The sequence below is a fragment of the Rhincodon typus genome, chromosome 5, assembly GCF_021869965.1.
Source record: "Rhincodon typus isolate 14 chromosome 5, sRhiTyp1.1, whole genome shotgun sequence".
Classification (NCBI taxonomy): domain Eukaryota; kingdom Metazoa; phylum Chordata; class Chondrichthyes; order Orectolobiformes; family Rhincodontidae; genus Rhincodon; species Rhincodon typus.
The window spans coordinates 120,017,051-120,038,223 of NC_063336.1; the positions used below are offsets into that span (position 1 = coordinate 120,017,051).

The window sequence follows — 21,173 nt, forward strand, 5'->3', positions numbered from 1 at the left end:
TCTCAGAAAAAGAGAAAAAATTCTGGAGATCTAAACAAATTAAAATGCATCTTCCATTTCAAAGTTTAGAAATAAAACCTACTCGCCAATCAACTGCTTTCCCTGCACATGAGATGTCATGCACCATTGTTCTCAGGGCAGCAAGGCCCCTTGATCCATGCCTGAGCTTCCTTTCCTGTTCACCTCCCACTCTGGAAAATTTATTTCATGGAGTAAGCCTCAATTAAAACAGCACTTACTCCCTCTGCTGTGAGTTCTCAGTTTTACCTAAATTCTCAGTTACTTAATTATTAATTACTTACTTACTGTCTTAATCATTCTGACCAAGTCTCCCTCACTTTGACCATGCAACTTACTCTCAAACAAGCTTGCAACGCTTGCAATCTGTTATTTTGCTTTTTTTTCTTAAAAAGGAAAAAGAACATTCTGTTGTTAGAGTTTCCTGAAACTGTCATTCATCCTCACACGGATGAAATGCTAGCTGTTCTGGAATCCATTAGAACTTGAAACTCAGTCAAATATTGAAAATGGTCATAGCTGTGAAATGATATACAAATGTCCAGAAAGAAAACAATAAAAGGTGCTCATTGAAATTTGTGAGAGTCATAATAGAGTCATAAAGCACTGAAACAGGTCCTTCAGTTCAGCTCATCCATGCCGACTATGTTTCCCAAACTAAACTACGATGTTGTGGCCATTACAGAAACTTGGGTAACTCAGGGAGAGGAATGTTGTTGGAAGTTCCGGGATTTAGATGCTTTAAAAGAAATAGGGAGAGTGGAAAAAGAGGTGGGGGAGTGGCATTGCTAGTCAGGGCTAGCATAGCAGCTACTGAAAGGCAGTTCGAGAATGATACGTCGACAGAGTCAGTTCGGGTTGAGGTCAGGAACAAGAAAGGAGCAGTCACTTTGTTGGGGTTTTTTTACAGCCCCCCTAATAGTTGCAGAGAAGTGGAGGAGCGGATTGGGAGGCAGATACTGGAAAGGTGAAAAGTCACAGGGTTGTAGTCATGGGTGACATTGGAAATTTTTAATTTCCAAATATTGATTGGAACCATTTTAGTTGTAACAGTTTAGATGGAGCGGATTTTGTCCAGTGGGTTCAGGAAGGATTCCTGACACATTATGTAGATAGACCAACACGAGGAGAGGTCACTTTCGATTTGGTGCTTGGCAACGAACCGGGCCAAGTGTTAGACCTGTTGGGAGGAGAGCATTTTGGCGGTAGCGATCATAACTCTGTTACTTTTACAATAGTCATGGAAAAGGATAGGTACATACAGCAGGGTAAGGTTTATAATTGGGGGAAGGGTAATTACAATTCTGTTAGGCAAGAACTGGGTAACATAAATTGGGAACAGATGCTGTTAGGGAAGAGCACTATTGAAATGTGGAGATTGTTTAAGGAATGCATACTGCGTGTGCTCGATATGTTTGTCCCTAGTAGGCAGGGAAGATGCGGTCGAGTGAGGGAGCCTTGGTTCTCTAGAGAGGTTGAACGACTGGTTAAGAGGAAGAAGGATGCTTATGTAAGGTTTAGGAAACAAGGAACGGAAAAGGCTCTAGAGGGATACAAGTTATCCAGGAAGGAGCTGAAGAAAAAGCTTAGGAGAGCTATAAAGAGGGCATGAGAAAACTTTGGCAGATAGGATCAAGGAAAACTCCAAGGCTTTCTACACTTACGTGAGAAATCAGAGAATAACGAGGAGGACAGTGTGAAACAGGCTAGTAGGCTAGAGGAGGTCGATGTTAGTAAGGAAGATGTACGAGGAATTTTGAGGAAGTTGAAGATAGATAAGTCCCCCGGGCCTGATGGGATTTATCCAAGGATTCTATGGGAAGCATGGGAAGAGATTGTAGGGCCTTTGGTGATCCTCTTTTCGTCCTCACTGTCCACGGGTATATTGCCGGAAGATTGGAGAGAAGCAAACGTCACTCCCCTGTTCAAAAAAGGGAATAGGGATAACCCTGGAAATTACAGGCCAGTTAGTCTTACATCAGTGGTGGGCAAATTATTGGAAAGGGCTCTGAGAGATAGGATTTGTGATCACTTGGAAAGGCACAGTTTGATTCGTGATAGTCAGCATGGATTTGTGAGGGGTCCATCATGCCTCACAAACCTTATTGAATTCTTTGAAGAGGTGACCAAACACGTGGATGAAGGTAGAGCAGTGGATGTGGTATACATGGATTTAAGTAAGGCGTTTGATAAGGTTCCCCATGGTAGGCTCATGCAGAAGGTAAGGAGGCATGGGATAGGGGGAAATGTGGCAGATTGGATTCAGAATTGGCTGACCCTTAGAAGACAAAGGGTGGTAGTGGACGGAACGGAAAATATTCAAGATGGTGCTCAGTTACGAGTGGTGTATCACAAGGATCTGTCCTGGGTCCTCTTCTATTTGTGATGTATGTAAATGATTTGGATGCAGGAGTGGAAGGGTGGATTAGCAAGTTCGCGGACGATACGAAGGTGGGTCGTGTTGTGGACAGTGCGGAGGGCCATTCTAGGTTACAAAGGGACATTGATAGGATGCAGAGCAGGGCTGAGAAGTGGCAGATGGAGTTTAACCATGAAAAATGTGAGGTGATTCATGTTGGAAGGACAAACTTAAAAAGCAGAATACAGGGTTAACGGAAAGATTCTTGGCGGTGTGGAGGAGCAGTGGGATCTTGGGGTTCATGTTCACAGTTCCCTGAAAGCTGCCACCCAGGTGGATAGAGTTGTTAAGAAGGCAAATGGTGTGTTACCTTTCATTAATAGAGGGATTGAGTTCAAGAGCCGTGAAGTTATGCTCCAGCTATACAAATGCCTGGTTCAGCCACATCTGGAGTATTGTGTCCAGTGCTGGTCGCCTCATTACAGGAAAGATGTGGAGGCGTTGGAAAAGGTGCAGAGGAGATTTACCAGGCTGTTGCCTGGAATGGAGGGAAGGTCTTACGAGGAAAGGTTGAGAGAGCTAGGGCTTTTCTCTTTAGAATGACGAAGGATAAGAGGTGACTTGGTAGTGGTGTACAAAATGATCAGAAGTATAGATAGAGTAGACAGCCAGAGACTTTTTCCTAGGGTGGGGGTAGCTATTACGAGGGGGCATGGTTTGAAAGTGAGTGGAGGTAGATATTGGGGAGACGTCAGAGGTAGGTTCTTTACTCAGAGAGTGGTCGGGACGTGGAATGCATTGCCGGAGAGGGTAGTGGAGTCGGCCTCATTTAGGGGCATTTAAGCAGCTATTAGATAAGCATATGGACGATAGTATAAGGTAGGGGTGGAGGTTAGATAGACCTTAGGTTTAGGGTAAAAGTTTGGCACAACATCGTGGGCCGAAGTGCCTGTACTGTGCTTTACTGTTCTACGTTCTATGTTCTATGTTCTAAACTATTCCCAATTAACCTGCATTTGGTCCATATTCCCTCTAAACCTTTCCTGTTCATGTACCTATCCAAATGTCTTTTCGAAGCTGTAATTGTACCCATATCCACCACTTCCTCCAGCAATTCATTCCATATGTGCACTACCCTCTGTGTGAAAAGGGTGCCCCTGGGCTACCTTTTAAACCTTTTCCCTCTCACCTTAAACTATGCCTTCTAGTTTTGAACTCCCCCACCCTTGGAAAAAACCTTGGTAATTCACCTTATCTGTGCCTCTCATGATTGTGTAAACTTCTATAAGATCACCCCTCAACCTGTCAATGAATGTAAGGGAGAAGGTCAAATATTTTCATCTTCAAAACTGAATTTCTTTTTAACCAGATACTAACAAGTCAATTTACCTCTAAAACATAAATATCTGTGATGAATCACTGCATCTTAAACACGTTAACAGTGCAATACCTCACATCATAGTGACATTTGAAACATTTAATGCTTTGTGACTCCTCAGTGAGCTTTCGTGTTTCACCAGAAACGTTCAGACCCAGGATGTTTTTAATAGGTTTCCAAAAGCCCACACTGACCAGTGAAAATGACATGGAGGAGGTGGTTTCATCCATCATCTGACCTTCCCGGGTATGGTTTTGCATTTTATGCACTAGGCATTCCCGTCTCCTAGCCACAGAATGAAAATGATACATTCCTGGGCATATAATATATCTATTCTTTTGCTCTATTTTTCTTCCGTTGCTCTCATTTAATTATAGATAAATGTGTCTGAGGGAAATTCTTCCAGTCAATTCAAATTTGCTGTAATTGTTTTTTTCAAAACAATCATTTTGTTGTGCACACATTTATGGAAAGCATTTTATGAAGTTGTGAAAATCAATCAGTTTTTGCTTCCTCTGATTTTGGGGAATCATTGGAGATTTACAAGTAGCACCAGATCTTTGAAGAAAATACTCCATCCAGTTAACTTTTAATTTACTCTAAGAATGTCCAACATTGATTAGCATTGAATTTACTGTAGAATTTGTCTCTCTACTGAAAATCAAACTTGACGACTTAAAGGAATATGCCACTTAAATATAGAGCCATTGTACCTTTAGAATAATACCTTTCCCAATACTGTACTCCATTTATTAAATGATACTAATGTATGCCATTAGTTACAATTGCCTTTGCACATTTAGTTTTTGGATATTTTCGTGCAGTGAGATGCTGAATGCACAAGCTGAAAAAATTGCATTGAGGGAACACAGGGTGGTCACGTGCAGATTTACTTAATCTGTCAGATTGATGAGTTGAGAACTAAGCAACACAAATTCTGAGAACAAAGTGTAAATGAAGCTTGTGGAATTCAATCAGCCAATCAGATATCGATGGAGAGATAGAAGGAATAAAAAGGATTGCAATGAGAGAGGAGATAAGAGAGACGGGAATTAAAATTTTACGTTTTTAATATTCCAACAGCAATTAGTTTCTGAATGAATGCAACACCCCATCTGTAATAGTTAATGTTCAGTTGCAGAGAGATTAACCAGTAGCAATTAAGATTTGCCACATCATTAAAATGGTATTTAAATTGGATTGTTTTTTATTCACCTGTGGGACTTGGGTGTTGCTGGCTGGGCCAGCATTTTTTACCTGTCCTTGGCTGCCCTTTGGAAGGTGGTAGTGAGCTGCCTTCTTGTATTGCTGCAGTCCATGTGCTGTAGGTTGACCCACAATGCCCTTAGGGAGGGCATTCAGGATTTTGATCCAGCAACAGTGAAAGAACGGCAATATATTTCTAAGTCAGGATGGCGAGTGGCTTGGAGGGGAACTTGCAGGGGGTGATGTACCCATGTACTTGCTGTCCTTGACCTTCTAGATGGAATTGGTTGTAGGTTTGGAAAGTGCTATGTAAGGAGCATTGGTGAATTTCTGCAGTCTATCTTGATTGGATTAAAACCCATTAAGTCCCCAGGGCCTGATGCTCTGCATCCCAGAGTACTTAAGGAAGCAGCCCTAGAAGAGTGGATGCATTGGTGATCCTTTTCCAGCATTCTATAGACTGTGGAAGAGTTCCAGTGGGCTGGAGGGTAGCTAATGTAACCCCACCTTTATAAAAGGTAGGAGAGAGAAAACCGGGAATTGTGGGCCGATTAACCTGACATTGGTGGTGGGGAAAATGCTGGAGTCAATTAATAATGATGTAATAACTGAGCATTTGGAAAGCGGTGACAGGATCGGTCCATGTCAGCAGGGATTCACTAAAGGAAAATCATGCTTGACAAATCTTCTGGAATTTTTTGAGGTCAGAAGTCACTCGACACCAGGTTATAGTCCAACAGGTTTATTTGGAATCATAAGCTTTCGAAGCGCTGGCCCTTCATCAGGTGAAGACAAAGAGGCAGCACTCAGAAAGCTTGTGATTTTAAATAAACCTGTTGGACTATGACCTGGTGTCTTGCGACTTCAGACCTTATTCACCACAGTCCAACACCAGCATCTCCACATTGTGGAATTTTTTGAGGATGTAACCAGTAGAGAGAACAAGAATGAATCAGTAGATGTTGTGTGTCTGGACTTTCAAAAGGCTTTTGACAAGGTTCCACACAAGAGATTAGTAAGCAAAATTAAAGCTCATGGCATCAGAGGTCATGTATTGACATTGCTAGAGAGCCGGTTTGCAGACAGAAATCAGAGAGTTGGGAATAAACGGGTCCTTTTCAGAGTGGCAGGAAGTGATAAGTGGGGTACCACAGGGTTCAGTGCTTGGACCCCAGCTGTTCACAATATACATTAACAATGTGGATGAAGGAATTAAACAACATTCTCCAAATTTGCAGATGACACGAAGCTGGGTGGCAGTGTGTGCTGTGAGGAGAATGCTAAGAGGACTTGGGTGACTTGGACAGACAGGCTGAGTGGGCACATACCTGGAAAATGCAATATAATGTGGATAAATGTGAGGTTATCCACTGTGGTCGCAAAAGCAGGAAGGCAGATCGTTATCTGAATGGTGGCAGTTTACGAAAAGGTGAGGTGCAATGAGACTTGGGTGTCATGATGGAAGAATTGCTGAAGGTTGGCATGCAGGTGCAGCAGGCAGTGAGGAAAGCTAATGGCATGCTGGCCTTCATAGTGAGAGCATGCAGGTATTGAAGTGAGATTGTCTTGCTGCAGTTATACAGGGCCTTGGTGAGGGCACACCTTGAGTATTCTGTGCAGTTTTAGTCTCCTAGTCTGAGGAAGAACATTCTTGCTATGGAGGGAGTTCCAGCGAAGGATCACCAGACTGATTCCCGGGATGGCAAGACTGACATATGAGGAAAGACTGGATTGACTGGGCTTGTATTCGCTGGAATTTAGAAGAATGAGGGGGTGATCTAATAGAAACTTAAAAACTGATGGAAATGGATAAGCTAGATGCGGGAAGTATGTTCCCGATTTTGGGTAAGTCCAGAACTAGGGGTCACAGTCTAAGAATAAGGGGTAAGCCATTCAGGAATGAGATGAGAGAGAATTTCTTCATTCAGAGTTGTGAACCTGTGGAATTGTCTTCCAGAGTAAGCTGTTGGGGCCAGTTTGTTAGAGATATTCAAGAGGGAGCTGGATGTGGCCCTTGCAGCTAAATGGATCAAGGGGTGTGGGGAGAGGACGGGAATGGGATACTGAGATTGCACAATCAGCCATGTTCATATTAAATGGTGGGGCAGGCTCCAAGGGCCGAATAGCCTAGCCCTGACCTATTTTCAGTGGCTGGTATTGCATGCTCATAAAACAGAAGTGTCTTTTAATTTCACTTTAAAAGGACCAGCTCTGATACTGTGACTATGCTCATTACTCATCTGCAAGTAAGAGAAGTAGCTTCTTCCAATCTACAGAAGAATAAAAGCTTGGACTATTTGCTAAATGGGGAGAAAATTCAGAAGTCTGAAGTGCAAAGGTCTTGGGAGTTCTAGTCCAGGATTTTCTCAAGGTAAACTTGCAGGTTGAGTCAGTAGTCAGGGAGGCAAATGCAATGTTGACATTTATTTTGAGAGGACTTGAATATAAAAGCAGGGATGTACTACCGAGGCTTTATAAGGCTCTGATTTGAGTATTGTGTGCAGTTTTGGGCCCCATATCTCAGGAAGGATGTACTGGCCCTGGAGCGGGTTCAGAGAAGGTTCACAAGAATGGTCCCAGGAATAGAAAGCTTAACATATGAGGAACGTTTGAGGACTGTGGGACTATACTCATTGGAGTTTAGAAGGATGAGAGGGGATCTAATTGAAACTTACAGAATACTGAATGGCCTGGACAGAGTGGATGTTGGGAAGATGTTTTTATTTGTAGGAGAGACTAGGACCTGAGGGCACAGCCTTAGAGTAAAGCGAAGACCTTTTAGAACAGAGATAAGGAGAAACTTCTTCAGCCAGAGAGTGGTGAATCTATGGAATTCATTGCCACAGAAGGCTGTGGAGGCCAGGTCATTGAGTATGTTTAAGACTGAGATAGATAAGTTCTTAATTATCAAGGGGATCAAGGATTACAGGGAGAAAGTGGGAGAATGGGGTTGAGGAACTTATCAGCCATGATTGAATGAAGGAGCAGACTCAACATCTGAATGGCCTAATTTCAGCTCCTATATCTTATGGTCTTATGGTCTAAGATTTCTTTCCCTTTCAAGATCCTAAGATGTTCTACCTCTCCCCACCCAAGTAACTATGACATTATCAGATTAGGTAGAGCTTTGTGTTTTCATCATCAACCTTTTCAGAATCATTACTTTATGCAACATTTCCCTCTCAGCTTTTTCCCCATAATCAGCTTACACATCTGTATAAAATTACATTCACCACAACCACATCTCCCTGCTTCATAATTTGAGGCAGCCTGAAGGTTTCACAATTCTTTCCAAACATGTTCTCTTTAGACTTTGGAGATTGGTAGGACTTTGGATTGAGGGCTATTGACCTTGATTCTGTTCAAGATCTGAAAAGTCTCACTCCACTGAAGTGAGAGTTAGACTTTTGATGTTTTGAATTTCTTTTGCAAAGAAATTCTTACTGAAACAGATAATTGACCTATTATATTGTCTGGGGGAAGGTCCATAACCTTATGAATTTCCTTCTTGGAAGACAGCTAACTTGATGAAATAAATATTTTCTAATTTGCAGAAACCTGAATTTCTAAGCCAGGCAATTTCTTCTTAATGGTATCCTTGATCTTTGCATTAGGCACTGTCCTGAATCAGGAGACATTGTGGTCCCAGCTGAGTGATGGCTTCCATGGAGCCTCTTACAGCCCATCTTCAATCTGTGGAAGCAAATCTTTATTCATAATCTTCCTGAAGTACCTAGACTGTCTATTTCAACTTGTTGATAAGGTTGAAGGTTTGAATTCACCTACTGGAGGCGATCGTCTTGTATTATCGCTGGACTGTTAATCCAGAGATACTCTCATCCCATAAATGAATAAAGAAGAAAAAAAAATTATGGCTACTTTACTGGTGAACCCAACATGTGCAGTTCCTCAGTTGTGCTACTTGAGAATTTGTCTCTTACTTAGCATGATCCCTAACACTGGTGTTGAAGATTATTTCCTGAAAAATGAAGATTTGAGATGTTTCTTTTGAAAGCATATTGTCTCCTCATCTAACATCAAATTCAAATCGACTGTAATTATTTGTTCACCAAGCTATGTTCCTGAATGAGTATCTTAAGTTAAAGATTTATTAATGAGTTCAGATCATAGAATTCCTACAGCAGGGAAGCAGGCCATTCGGTCCATCGAATCCAAACCAACCCTCCAAAGACCATCTCACCCAGACTCACTGCCCGACACCATTGCTGTAACCTTGCGTTCCCCATAGATAGTCCACCTAGCCTGCACCTCCCTGGACACTATGAGCAATTTAGCATGGCCAATTCACCCTAACCTGCACATCTTTGGACTGTGGGAGGAAATTGGAGCACCCAGAGGAAACCCACGCAGACAGGGCGAGAATGTACAAACTCCACACAGCCGTCCAAGGGTGGAATCAATCCCGGGTCCCTGGTGCTGTGAGGCAGCAGTGCGAACGACTTGTCACCGTGCTGCATGTGCTATGGGTCATCTGAATTCTTCTCAGTGTTGATAGGAGGTAGGAGTGGAAGATATTTCTGCAAATCCTGTCTAGTCATGTATTTTCATCCTGTTAACAGTATGAAACAATTCACTTATGCCAATGTATGTAATCTTATGGATTCTGTCCTCTTGTTAGGCTGCTGATTGACTCTAGGAATCCCAATGACATTTTCTACTAATTATCCCTTGACCAGATTGTTCAATACTACCAATCCCTTTCCTTTTTCCTGTGGTCCCTACGGTTTATATGCACTCAGATCCTGTGTGGACCAGCAGGTGGGAGTATTTGCGGACATCTTTAACCCCTCGTTACTTCAATGCGAGGTTCCCACCCGCTTCAAGAAGACCACCATCATCCGGCGCAAAAGAAAACTTAGGCAATGTGTCTTAATAACCCAGTGGCTCTGACATCCCATCATTATGAAGTGCTTTGAGAGTTAGTAATGGCACACATCAGCTCTAGCCTCTCAGATTGCCTTGATCCACTACTATTTACCTACCGTCACAATAGGTCCATGGCAGACACCATCTCATTGGCCCTACACTCATCCCTGGAACATCTGATGACAAAGAGAGTCCTGACAATGTCAAACTCCAATTCATTGATTTAGCTCCACCTTCAACACCATAATTCCAACCAAAATCCAAGACCTAGGCCTCCGCTCTTCCCTCTGCAACTGGATCCTCAACTTCCTGACCCATAGACTGCAATCAGTAAGGGTAGGCGACAACATCTCCTCCACGATAATCCCCAACACCAGTGCCCTGCAAGGCTGCATATTCAGCCCCTACTATACCCCTTATACACTCATGACTGTGTGGCCAAATTCAGCTCTAAAATCCATTTATAAATTTGCTTATCATCACAGTAGTGACAAGACAGAGTACAGGAAAGGGATAGGGAGCTTCGTGGCCTGGCATAAAGACAACAATATCAGCAAAATAAAGGAGCTGGTCATCAACATCAGGAGGTGGAGTGGAGGGCACACCCCTGTCTGTATCAATGATGCTGAGATGGAGATGGTGGAGACTTTCAGGTTCCTTAGAGTAAATGTCACCATCACTCTGTCCTGGTCTATTCACTTCAATGCTACAGTCAAGAAAGCACATCAATGCCTCTACTTCCTCAGAATGCTAAGGAAATTTGGCATGTCCACAATGACTCTTACAAATTTTCATAGATGCACCACAGAAAGCATCCTATCCAGATGCATCACTGTTTGGTATGGCAACTGCTCTTCCTAAGACTGCAAGAAATGACAGAGTCGTTAACACAGCCCAGTCCATCTCACAAACTAGCCTTCCTTCCATTGACTCAGGAAAGCAGCCACTGTAATCACAGCCCCTCCCACCCCAGTTATATTCTTTTTCTAGCCTCTTCATCGGGCAGAAGATACAAAAGTTTGAAAACACATACCGACAGATTCAAGAACAGCGTCTTCCCCGCTGTTATCAGACTTAGGAACGGAGCTCTCATATATTAGAGTTGATCTTTCTCTGCACCTTCTCTGTAGCTGTAACACGATATTCTGCATTCTGTTTAATTATCTCGATATATATTTGTAAGTATGATTTGTCTGGATAGCATGCAAAACCATACTTTTTGCTGTATCTCAGTACATGACAATAATAAAACAAATTAAATTAAATTGTTCCCTAACTGGCTACTCCTTGACCAGTTGTTACCGGATTGGCATCTCTGAACAGATTTAGCATAATTAGTTGTATTTTTACCTGTTCATTATTGATTATGATTAGTCGATCTTTTTCTTCCATTTGAATAAGGTTGAGGTGAAGACAAATTCTGGCTCAAGAGTTGGAATTTAAAGTATACATTCTCTATTCTCTGACATCTCTTGTGTATCAGAGTTGTATATCACATACATTTAAACATAATGCCTACAGCTCCTGGACCATGTTATTTTACTGTTGTCGGCTGTAATCTATGTTTCTTCACCATTGTTTACTATCTGATAAAATACTGACATTTGCCCCTGCATCAAACTGAAAATAAATGAGGTATCTATTTATAGAAATTCTTCTTGAAAAAATGAACTGGATGGATTACCAGTTTCCCCAGAAATACATTAGATGTCTCCTGTATTGCAGATTGCTCTACTTCATGAACATCTTTGTTAGTAGCTATCTGATTTCCTGCTCCTTGGTAAGTATGTCCTATTTTTGCATATCTTCTGGAAGTAACCTACTGTTTTGCTGACATAACATTCTTTTTTTTTAATTGCTGGGCACTGTTTGTTCCTGTGAGGTTTCCTGACTCCACAGCATTGTCACTGACTCTTAATATCTACACTCTCATCTACTCTCTGTACTGGATTATTATATGTCTTTTTGTGTTTTTATACTGTAAGAAGGGAATGGATTCTGCAGATCTCCTGTGATAAGATTGATCTCCTCTATAGCTTAAGCTGGATTGCTTTCAGACTTCTGATCATTCACCATCTCAATTTTATTGTTTTACTTTCATGGGAAATGGGTTTCACTAACTGAACCAGCATTTATTTCTCATCCTTAATTGCCCTTAAGAAGATGATGGTGGACTGCTTGCTTGAACCATTGCAGTTAATTTTGTGCAGGTAGACCCACAACACTATTACAGTGAGATTTGCACCCATGATACTAAAGGAATATAGCCAAGTCAGAGCAGTGAACAGACTGCAGGTGGTGGTGTTTCATGTATCTGATGCTGTTGTTCTTCTAGATGGTCCTGGATTTGGAAGGAGTTGCCTGAGGACCCTTGGTGAATTTCTGCAGTGCATCTTGTAGATGGTACAGAGTGGCTTTCTCCAAAGTCAAATCATCTTTGGAATGTAATAAATCTGTCAAAAACTTTTCAGTAGTTCCAAAAATTCCAGTAATTCATCTCTTATGAATTCTGATTTCCAAGCTCCATATTCACATTTTTCTACAAATCTTTAGGGATCATGAATGAAATTATCTGTGTATTCTCCTAGATGCTGAACTCTTTTGTTAAGTCTTGCTTTTTCAAGAATTTCATTTATTCTCAGATCAAAGTAATTGTTAGGACCTAACAAGTAGGATAGATAGAGGTGAGCAAATTGACGTTTGAATTTTCAGAAGATGTTTGTTAAGGAATTGTACAAAGCACAAAGAACAAAGAAAATTACAGTACAGGAACAGGCCCTTCGGCCGTCCAAGCCTGTGCCGATCCAGATCCTCTATCTAAACCTGTCTGCCCATTCATGTATCTGTCTAGATACATCTTAAATGACACTATCGTGCCTACCTCTACCACCTCCGCTGGCAACACGTTCCAGGCACCCACCACCCTCTGTGTAAAGAACTTTCCACGCATATCTCCCTTAAACTTTTCCCCTCTCACCTTGAAATCGTGACCCCTAGTAACTGAGTCCCTCACTCTGGGAAAAAGCTTCTTGCTATCCACCCTGTCTATACCTCTCATGATATTGTAGACCTCAATCGGGTCCCCTCTCAATCTCCATCTTTCTAATGTAAATAATCCTAATCTACTCAACCTCTCTTCATAGCTAGCGCCCTCCATACCAGGCAACATCCTGGTGAACCTCCTCTGCACCCTCTCCAAAGCATCCACATCCTTTTGGTAATGTGGCGACCAGAAATGTACGCAGTATTCCAAAAGTGGTCGAACCAAAGTCCTATATAACTGTAACATGACCTGCCAACTCTTGTACTCAATACCCCATCCGATGAATGAAAGCATGCCGTATGCCTTCTTGACCACTCTATCGACCTGCGTTGCCACCTTCAGGGTACAATGGACCTGAACACCCAGATCTCTCTGTGCATTAGTTTTCCCCAGGGCTTTTCCATTTACCGTATAGTTCGCTTTTGAATTGGATCTTCCAAAATGCATCACCTCACATTTGCCTGGATTGAACTCCATCTGCCATTTCTCCGCCCAACTCTCCAATCTATCTATATTCTGCTGCATTCTCCGACAGTCCCCTTCACTATCTGCTACTCCACCAATCTTAGTATCATCTGCAAACTTGCTAATCAGACCATCTATACCTTCCTCCAGATCATTTATGTATATCACAAACAACAGTGGTCCCAACATGGATCCCTGTGGAACACCACTGGTCACAGTTCTCCATTTTGAGAAACTCCCTTCCACTACAACTCTCTGTCTCCTGTTGCCCAGCCAGTTCTCTATCCATCTAGCTAGTACACCCTGGACCCCATGCGACTTCACTTTCTCCATCAGCCTACCATGGGGAATCTTATCAAACGCCTTACTGAAGTACATTAGACTACTAATAAACTAGGATAGAAAACTTTTGGTTTGACTGACACGTTATGAACCGGTGCTCTTGATAAAGCGGCAAAAATCATATGCCTGAAATACCCAAAGTATTATCACAATTTCCATGATATTCGAGTAGTCAGTTGAGAGTTTGAGTAAGAAGGCTGTCTGTCAGTAAGTATTATTAAAGGCAGAGTTTCATTATTATTTAAGCGACTTCTGCTGTCAATAAAGTATAACAGTGATGTGTATACTCCCAATGTTACATTTCTATTACTTAGTGGTGTTTTTTACATTGATTATGTGGATCTCTGATCAATGGAAATATTTGATCAAACAGTACACTCCTAGTCTCATAAGTGCCAGCTAATAAAAAGTTTGTTGTAGTAGTATATTAGCATAGATAGAGAATTGGCTAACTAGCAGAAGAGAAAGGAGGCATTATCAGGTTGGCAATCTATAACTAGCAGGGTGCCAAAGGGATCAGTGTTGGAACAATAATTGTTTATGATATATTAATGATTTGGATGAGAAAAGTGAATATTCTATAACCACGATTGTGGATGGCACAAAAACAGATAGGGAGGTGATGATGATGCACAGAGTCTACAGAGAGACATAGAAGGTAAGTGAATGGGCAAAATCTTGGCAGATGGAATACAATGTGGGAAAATTTGAGGTTATGCAAGAAGTTTCAGGAGAAGGATAAAGGAGCTGAATGTTATTTAAATGGAAAAAGACAGCAGGAAGCTACAGCGGAGGAATTTGTGATTCTTGTAGATGATTCACAAAAGGTCAGTATCCAAGTTCAGTGTTTAATAGGGAAGGCAGATGGAATGTTAGCCTTTATTTCAAAGGGAAAAGAATATAAAAATAGGGAAGTTTTGCTGAAACTATGCAAAGCACTAGTCAGATTACACCTGGAATGCTGTGAATGGTTTTGCTCCTCTTGACCAAGAAAAGATAAATTAACATCGGAGGCAATTCAGAGAAGGTTCACTACGTTGATCCCGGGTATAAAAATATTTTCTTCAAACATTAAGACAGAGGTGAAGAGGAAGCTCTTCTCTCAGAGCTGCCGAGGCTGGGTAGTTAAGAATATTCAAGCTGAGATAAATTTTTAAGCAGTAAGGGAACAAAAGGTTGTGGGAAAATGTCAGGAAAATGGAGTTGAGTCTTGTAAGATCTTCCATGATCTTATTGAATGATGGACTTGATGGGGTGAATGGCCAACTTCTGCTCCTACAACATTACAGTACCACTAAACTGGTACCGAATCTTACACTTTAATCCAGACACCTGTCACTCCTATAAACCCCAGATGAAACATGCTCAGTCTATCTAACCTTTCCTCATAAAAACACCTACTCATTCTAGACATCAATCTAATACCCATCTTGTGAATTGTCTTTGGTATAATAGCATCCTTCCATAAATAAGAGACCAAAACTGCACACAGTATTCGAGATGCATTCTCAGCAATGCTCTTGTGTTAAGGAAGCTAATGGTGTTATCCTTAGTGCATCTACAGGCATCCTTTTAAGCACAGTGCATGTTAGTCCTTTAAAGAACTCCAATAAGTTGGTTAGACTTGATTTCCCTTTTACAAAACCAAGCTGAGTCTTCCTGATTAGTTTTTCAAAGTGCCCAGCAATAGCCTCAAGAATGATCGATTCTGTCACCTTCCATATGATAAATATCTATGCTAAGCTGCCATGGGCCAGCTAATTGGCCTATCATTTCTTATTTTTTGCCTTCCCTGGCTTCTGGAATGAAGGAGTTATATTTGCTACTTTCTGGTCTTTGGAACTTTCCTAGAATCTAGGAAATTTTGAAAACTTAACACCATTGCATCGATTACCCCATTAACAACCTCTTTTAAAACCCTGGGATGAAGTCCATCAGGACCTGTGCACTTGTCAGTTTACAGTTCCATCAGTTTATTCAGTACTGTTACTGTAGTGATTATACCTTCACCAAGTTAGCTCCAACGAAACAGATTTTATGTCCTGTTCTTCTGATCGGAGGTTCTCTGCCACTAATGTACTAATGGTATCCCTTTATTATCAGCACTACCCACCTCATTTACCTTTTTGGCTATTCCCCTAAAAGTCAAAAATCCTTTGATATTCATTGTCCAGTTTTGGTCATCTTGCAGCCATTTCCACTTCCATGAACCAGCTTTTGGTTTTATTTTTTCTGAATTCCTTTCTAGGTTGCTATCCCACTAGCAAACTGGTTTAAATCTTCCCCAACAGTCCTAACCAATTGAGGTGCACGATATCAGTCCCAGTCCTGCTAAGGAACAACCCAGCAATCTTGTCCAGGTTATATCTGCCCCAGAATCTCTGAAGTGGTCTAGCAAGTCAGTCAGTAGTGCTAACCATTGTGCCACCATGCCATCCTTTATTTCTTTATAAAAGGAGATCAACTGTGACATTTTCTTCTACACTCATGAGATGTAGGTATTGCTGGACTCAACCAGCTCAGTCGTGGTGCAGCCAATAGTGTTCAACATCAACTGAGCAGGAGTTGGGTAGCCCATGATAAAGCAGGTTTCCTTGCCCATTTGACCTGATGCCATGAGACTACTTGGGGTTCCTAGTGTTGAGAATGCCAAATTTAACTCAACTCATGACTGTATATTACCATGCTGCTAGCTCTGTGGGTCGGTCATGCATCAGGAAAGGTGATGTTGTCTGGGACATCAGTTGTGAGGTATGGTTCTCTAAGTATGACGATGCCAGATTGCTGCTTAACTAGTCTGTGAGACTGCTGTGTCAACTTTGGCAGTAGCATCCAGAAATGAGCAAGGAGGTTTTATCAGGGGTTGACGGGGTTGTCTTTTCCAGAGCCTCAGTTGATGCTGGGTGGTTCACCCAGTTACTTTCATTTTTTGAGACTTTTTAACAATAGATACAATTGAGTGGTTTGCTAGGCCAGTTCAAAGCCAGTTAAGAGTCAACTACGCTGCTATGGATATGGAGTCATGTGTAGACCATACCAGGTAAGGACGGGGGTTTCCTTTCCTAGCAGACATTTGTCAACCAGATGGATTTTTGTGACAGTGGCAATGTTTCACAGCCTTTGCTTAAGTCCAGATTTTTACACAGGTCCCCAGAATGTTACCTGTGTCTTTGTATCACTGGACTAGTCTAGCAATAGTACCACTTGGCTATTACCTTGCCATGATTCAATGAAGATTGAAGGAGAGCATGCTGAGAGCCACATAAGGCATACCTAAAAATGAAGTATTGACCATGAGGTCCCCAGCATCAGTAAAGCCAGTCTTCAGCCAATTCAATTAATTGCATGTGATGTACAGAAATAGCTGGAAACTATGGATCTGCAAAGGCTATGGATACTGACAACATTCTTTTTTTTCTTATTCACTCATTGGATGTGGTCATCGTTGGCTGGGCCAGCATTTATTGCCCATTACTAATTGCCCAGAGGACAGTTGAGAATCATCCACATTGCTATGGGTCTGGACTCGCATGTAAGCCAGACCAGGTGAAGATAGTGGTTTTCTTCAGTAAAGGGCAATAATGAGCAAGATGCGTTTTTCCAACAATCAACAATGGTGTCATGATCACCAATAGACTCTAACTTGCAGATCTGTTTATTGAATTCAAATGTCACCATCTGTCATGGTGCGATTTGAACCCATGTGCCCAGAGCATTATAGAACATAGAACAGTACAGCACAGTACAGGCCCTTCGGCCCACGATGTTGTGCCAAACTTTTACCCTAATCCTAAGGTCTGTCTAACCTCCACCCCCACCTTATACTATCATCCATATGCCTATCTAATAGCCGCTTAAATGCCCCTAATGTGGCCGACTCCACTACCCTCTCCGGCAATGCATTCCATGCCCCTACCACTCTCTGAGTAAAGAACCTACCTCTGACGTCTCCCCTTTATCTACCTCCACTCACTTTAAAACTATGCCCACTCATAATAGCTACCTCCACCCTAGGAAAAGTCTCTGGCTGTCTATCTATACCTCTGATTAGTTTGTACACCTCTATCAAGTCACCTCTCATCCTTCGTCGTTCTAAAGAGAAAAGCCCTAGTGCTCTCAACTTTTCCTCGTAAGACCTTCCTCCATTCCAGGCAACATCCTGATAAATCTCCTCTGTACCTTTTCCAACCCTTCCACATCTCTCCTGTAATGAGGCGACCAGAACTGGACACAATACTCCAAGTGTGACCGAACCAGAGTTTTGTATTACTTGGGTCTCTGGATTAATAGTCTAATGAAAATACCACTAGGCCATTGCCTCCCTTATTCTAGCGATAGGATTGAAGATTTGTGCTTCAGAACTAACTGCAGCCCTAACCATGCTGTTGTTGTACAGCTACAACACCTTACTGAGCAAAGTTTGATTTAAAAAGAGTTTGCATACTTGCACTACATTAGTTGAGTTCAGGACATGGAGCCTTGGCTTCTTGTAATGGAAGTTCTGCTGGCTTAAGGAAAACAGAAGATGAAATCTTTGTGGAAGTTTATTAAGTAGATTAACTGAGTTTATTAAGGAGACACATTTTCAACCAGAGTGTGGTTAATCTGTGGAACTCTTGGAGGCCAAGTCATTGAATATATTTAGGACAGAGATAAATAGATATTTGATTAGTAAGGGGATTAAGGGCTATGATGAGTAGGCAGGAAAATAAGGTTGAGAAACATAAAACAAAAAGTTGCCCCTCAGGTCCCTTTTAAATTTTCCCTGACTCATCTTAAGCCTATGCCTTCTGGTTTTGGACTCCCCTACCCTGGGTAAAAGACCTTGGCTATTCACCTTCTTGATGTCCCTCATGATTTCTGTAAGATCACCGCTCAGCCTCCTACACTCCAGGAAAAAAAGTCCCAGCCTATCCATCCTCTACATATAATTCAAACTTCCAAGTCTCAGGAACATCTTTATAAATCTTTTTTTGCACCCTTTCCAGTTTAATAACATCCTTCCTATAGCAGTTCGGTCAGAATTGTACACAGTACTCCAAATATGGCCTCACCAGTGTCTTGTAAAGTGTAACATGATGTCCAAACTCCTGTATTCAATGCTCTGACTGATGAAAGCAAGTGTAGAACAGTATACCACAGTACAGGCTCTTCGGAACACGATGTTATGCTGATCTATTATCCTACTCTAAGATCAAACTACCCTGCATACCCTACATTTTATTATCATCAATGTACATATCCAAGAGTCGTTTAAATGTCCCTGATGTATCTGACCCCACTACCACCGCCGGCAGTGCATTCCACACGCCCATCACACTCTGTGTAAAGAACCTACCTCTGACATCTCTCCTGTACCTTCCTCCAATCACCTTAAAATTATGCCCCCTCGTAATAGTCATTTCCACCCTGGGAAAAAGTCTCTGGCTACCCACTCTATCTATGCCTCTCATCATCTTGTACACCTCTAACAAGTCACCTCTCATCTTTCTTCGCTCAAATGAGAAAAGCCCTAGCTCCCTCAACCTTTCCTCATAAGACGTGCCCTCCAGTCCAGGCAGCATCCTTGTAAATCTCCTCTGCACCCTCTCTAAAGCTTCCGCAGCCTTCCTATAATGAGGCGACCAGAACTGAACACAATGTTCCAAGTGTAGTCTAACCAGGATTTTATAGAGCTGCAGCGTAACCTCGTGGCTCTTAAACTCAATTCCCCTGCCAACGAAAGCCAACACACCATACACCTTCTTTACAACCCTATCAACTTGGGTAGCAATTTTGAGGGATCTATGGACGTGGACCCCAAGATCCCTCTGTTCCTCCACACTGCCAAGAATCCTGCCATTATCAAGGTCAAGGAGTTTCAGAGGAACCAGCTACATTGTTTATGTATTTGATTGTAACAAGTAGAGTTGATTTTAAAACTGCCGTACATTTGAATAAGTTAAATCCCATCCAACTCTGGCATAGACACCATACTTGTGTACGGGTTTCACAGTTTTTTTTATATGTTACAGTAACTGAGGCTATCCATGTTATTGTATGCCATAATGTGAATACCCTTTAAATGTCTGAAGGGATTTGTAATTGACATGTCTCTGCATTTTTGTGGAACCCTACCCTGTTGAAGAACATACTTTTATTGCATTTTATGTACATGCAGCATCTACAATAAAATATACTGCTGAAGTACTATTGACAAAATGCTAATACATTCACTCAGTAATGTAAAGTGCATTTAGGTCAGTTGATACTACTATAAATGGCCAATGTAATGACAAATGGGTTTTCCTTAATATTGCAAATTCAATTTTGAAATGCTTATGATTTGTGTCTTCTGCACTCTTGCTTCCTGTTGTGTTCATTCATTATTTCTTTAAGTGCTTTACTATGACAGGCAATTTCTCTGGATGCTAATGGACATTTTAATCTTTTGTAATTACTGCCAGAATTTTCACTAATAGGGATGTCGGGGGTTATTTCCCACCCAATGCTAATTGTTATACTTGCTTCCCACCACTTAGACACAGCAGTTTAATAATACAAGCCATTTGGTGGCTGTTATCTAGTTCAGAAATTTTAACAAGTTTAGAATGCCATTTTATTTCTTTTTACACAGAAGATTGTATTGCTTTGCAATAGTCAGTCACTGGGGAGTTAATCCAATTAACAGATCTTCCTTGTACTATACTATGGGTAAAGATTCCTGTGTTTAAAGAAAGTGAAATGGAGATTTGGCTTTCATGTCATTTTGGATTTGATTGGCAAATATGATTTTAAGAAACAGAAACCAGTCAGAATGCGTCTGTAATAATGACCCTTTAATGCTTCCCATGTTGCAATCAAGCAATGTAACTGTTGTAAAGGTCAAATAGTTCCTCATGTTTCTCTGGAATTCCCATCAATTGTTGATATATCAAAAATCTGACCAATTTCAAGTGATCCTGAATGTCTGGTAACTCTTGAAATGGAGATTAGGGGTGAAGATCCACCAGGTAGACAAGGGTGTCAAACGGTGTGAGTGTTTGTGACTGAAAGAGATAGTGCAATCTCAATGGTTTATTACATTAATTGACACAACTAATATTTTACAGAACTTCTCACTTCATGATTTTATGCTTTAACTTATTAGGCTGGAATTTACTGAAGGAGTAATAATGTGAATGATGCACTCCTTTATTAATGTGTAAATTGTCCAGCAGGTTGGGTAAGGAAGAGATGCTTGTGAACCAGAATACAATGCTGCCAGTTAAATTAAATAGCTCAAATTTAGGCTGACTAGTTGAGAGCATAGAATACAATAAAAGCATAAAAATTTGGTTCTCACCTAGGATGTTGCAGCAACTTCTCGTTTTGAGTTGAATTTACCTGCCAAATTCTGTGCTATCTTTGTCCATTAAGTATTGTGTGCACGTTCCTTCCTTGTGGTTTGTAATGGTAGTTCCATTGAAGAGGTTTCTTCTCTCAGTTTGGTAATG

At 41.4% G+C, this 21,173-nt stretch overlaps 1 protein-coding gene across 3 annotated transcripts in view; it reads left to right on the forward strand.

Moving 5' to 3' along the window:
- gareml (GRB2 associated, regulator of MAPK1-like) overlaps positions 1-21,173 on the forward strand; it is a 182,466-nt gene that overhangs the window by 159,231 nt on the left and 2,062 nt on the right. The window lies entirely within an intron of this gene.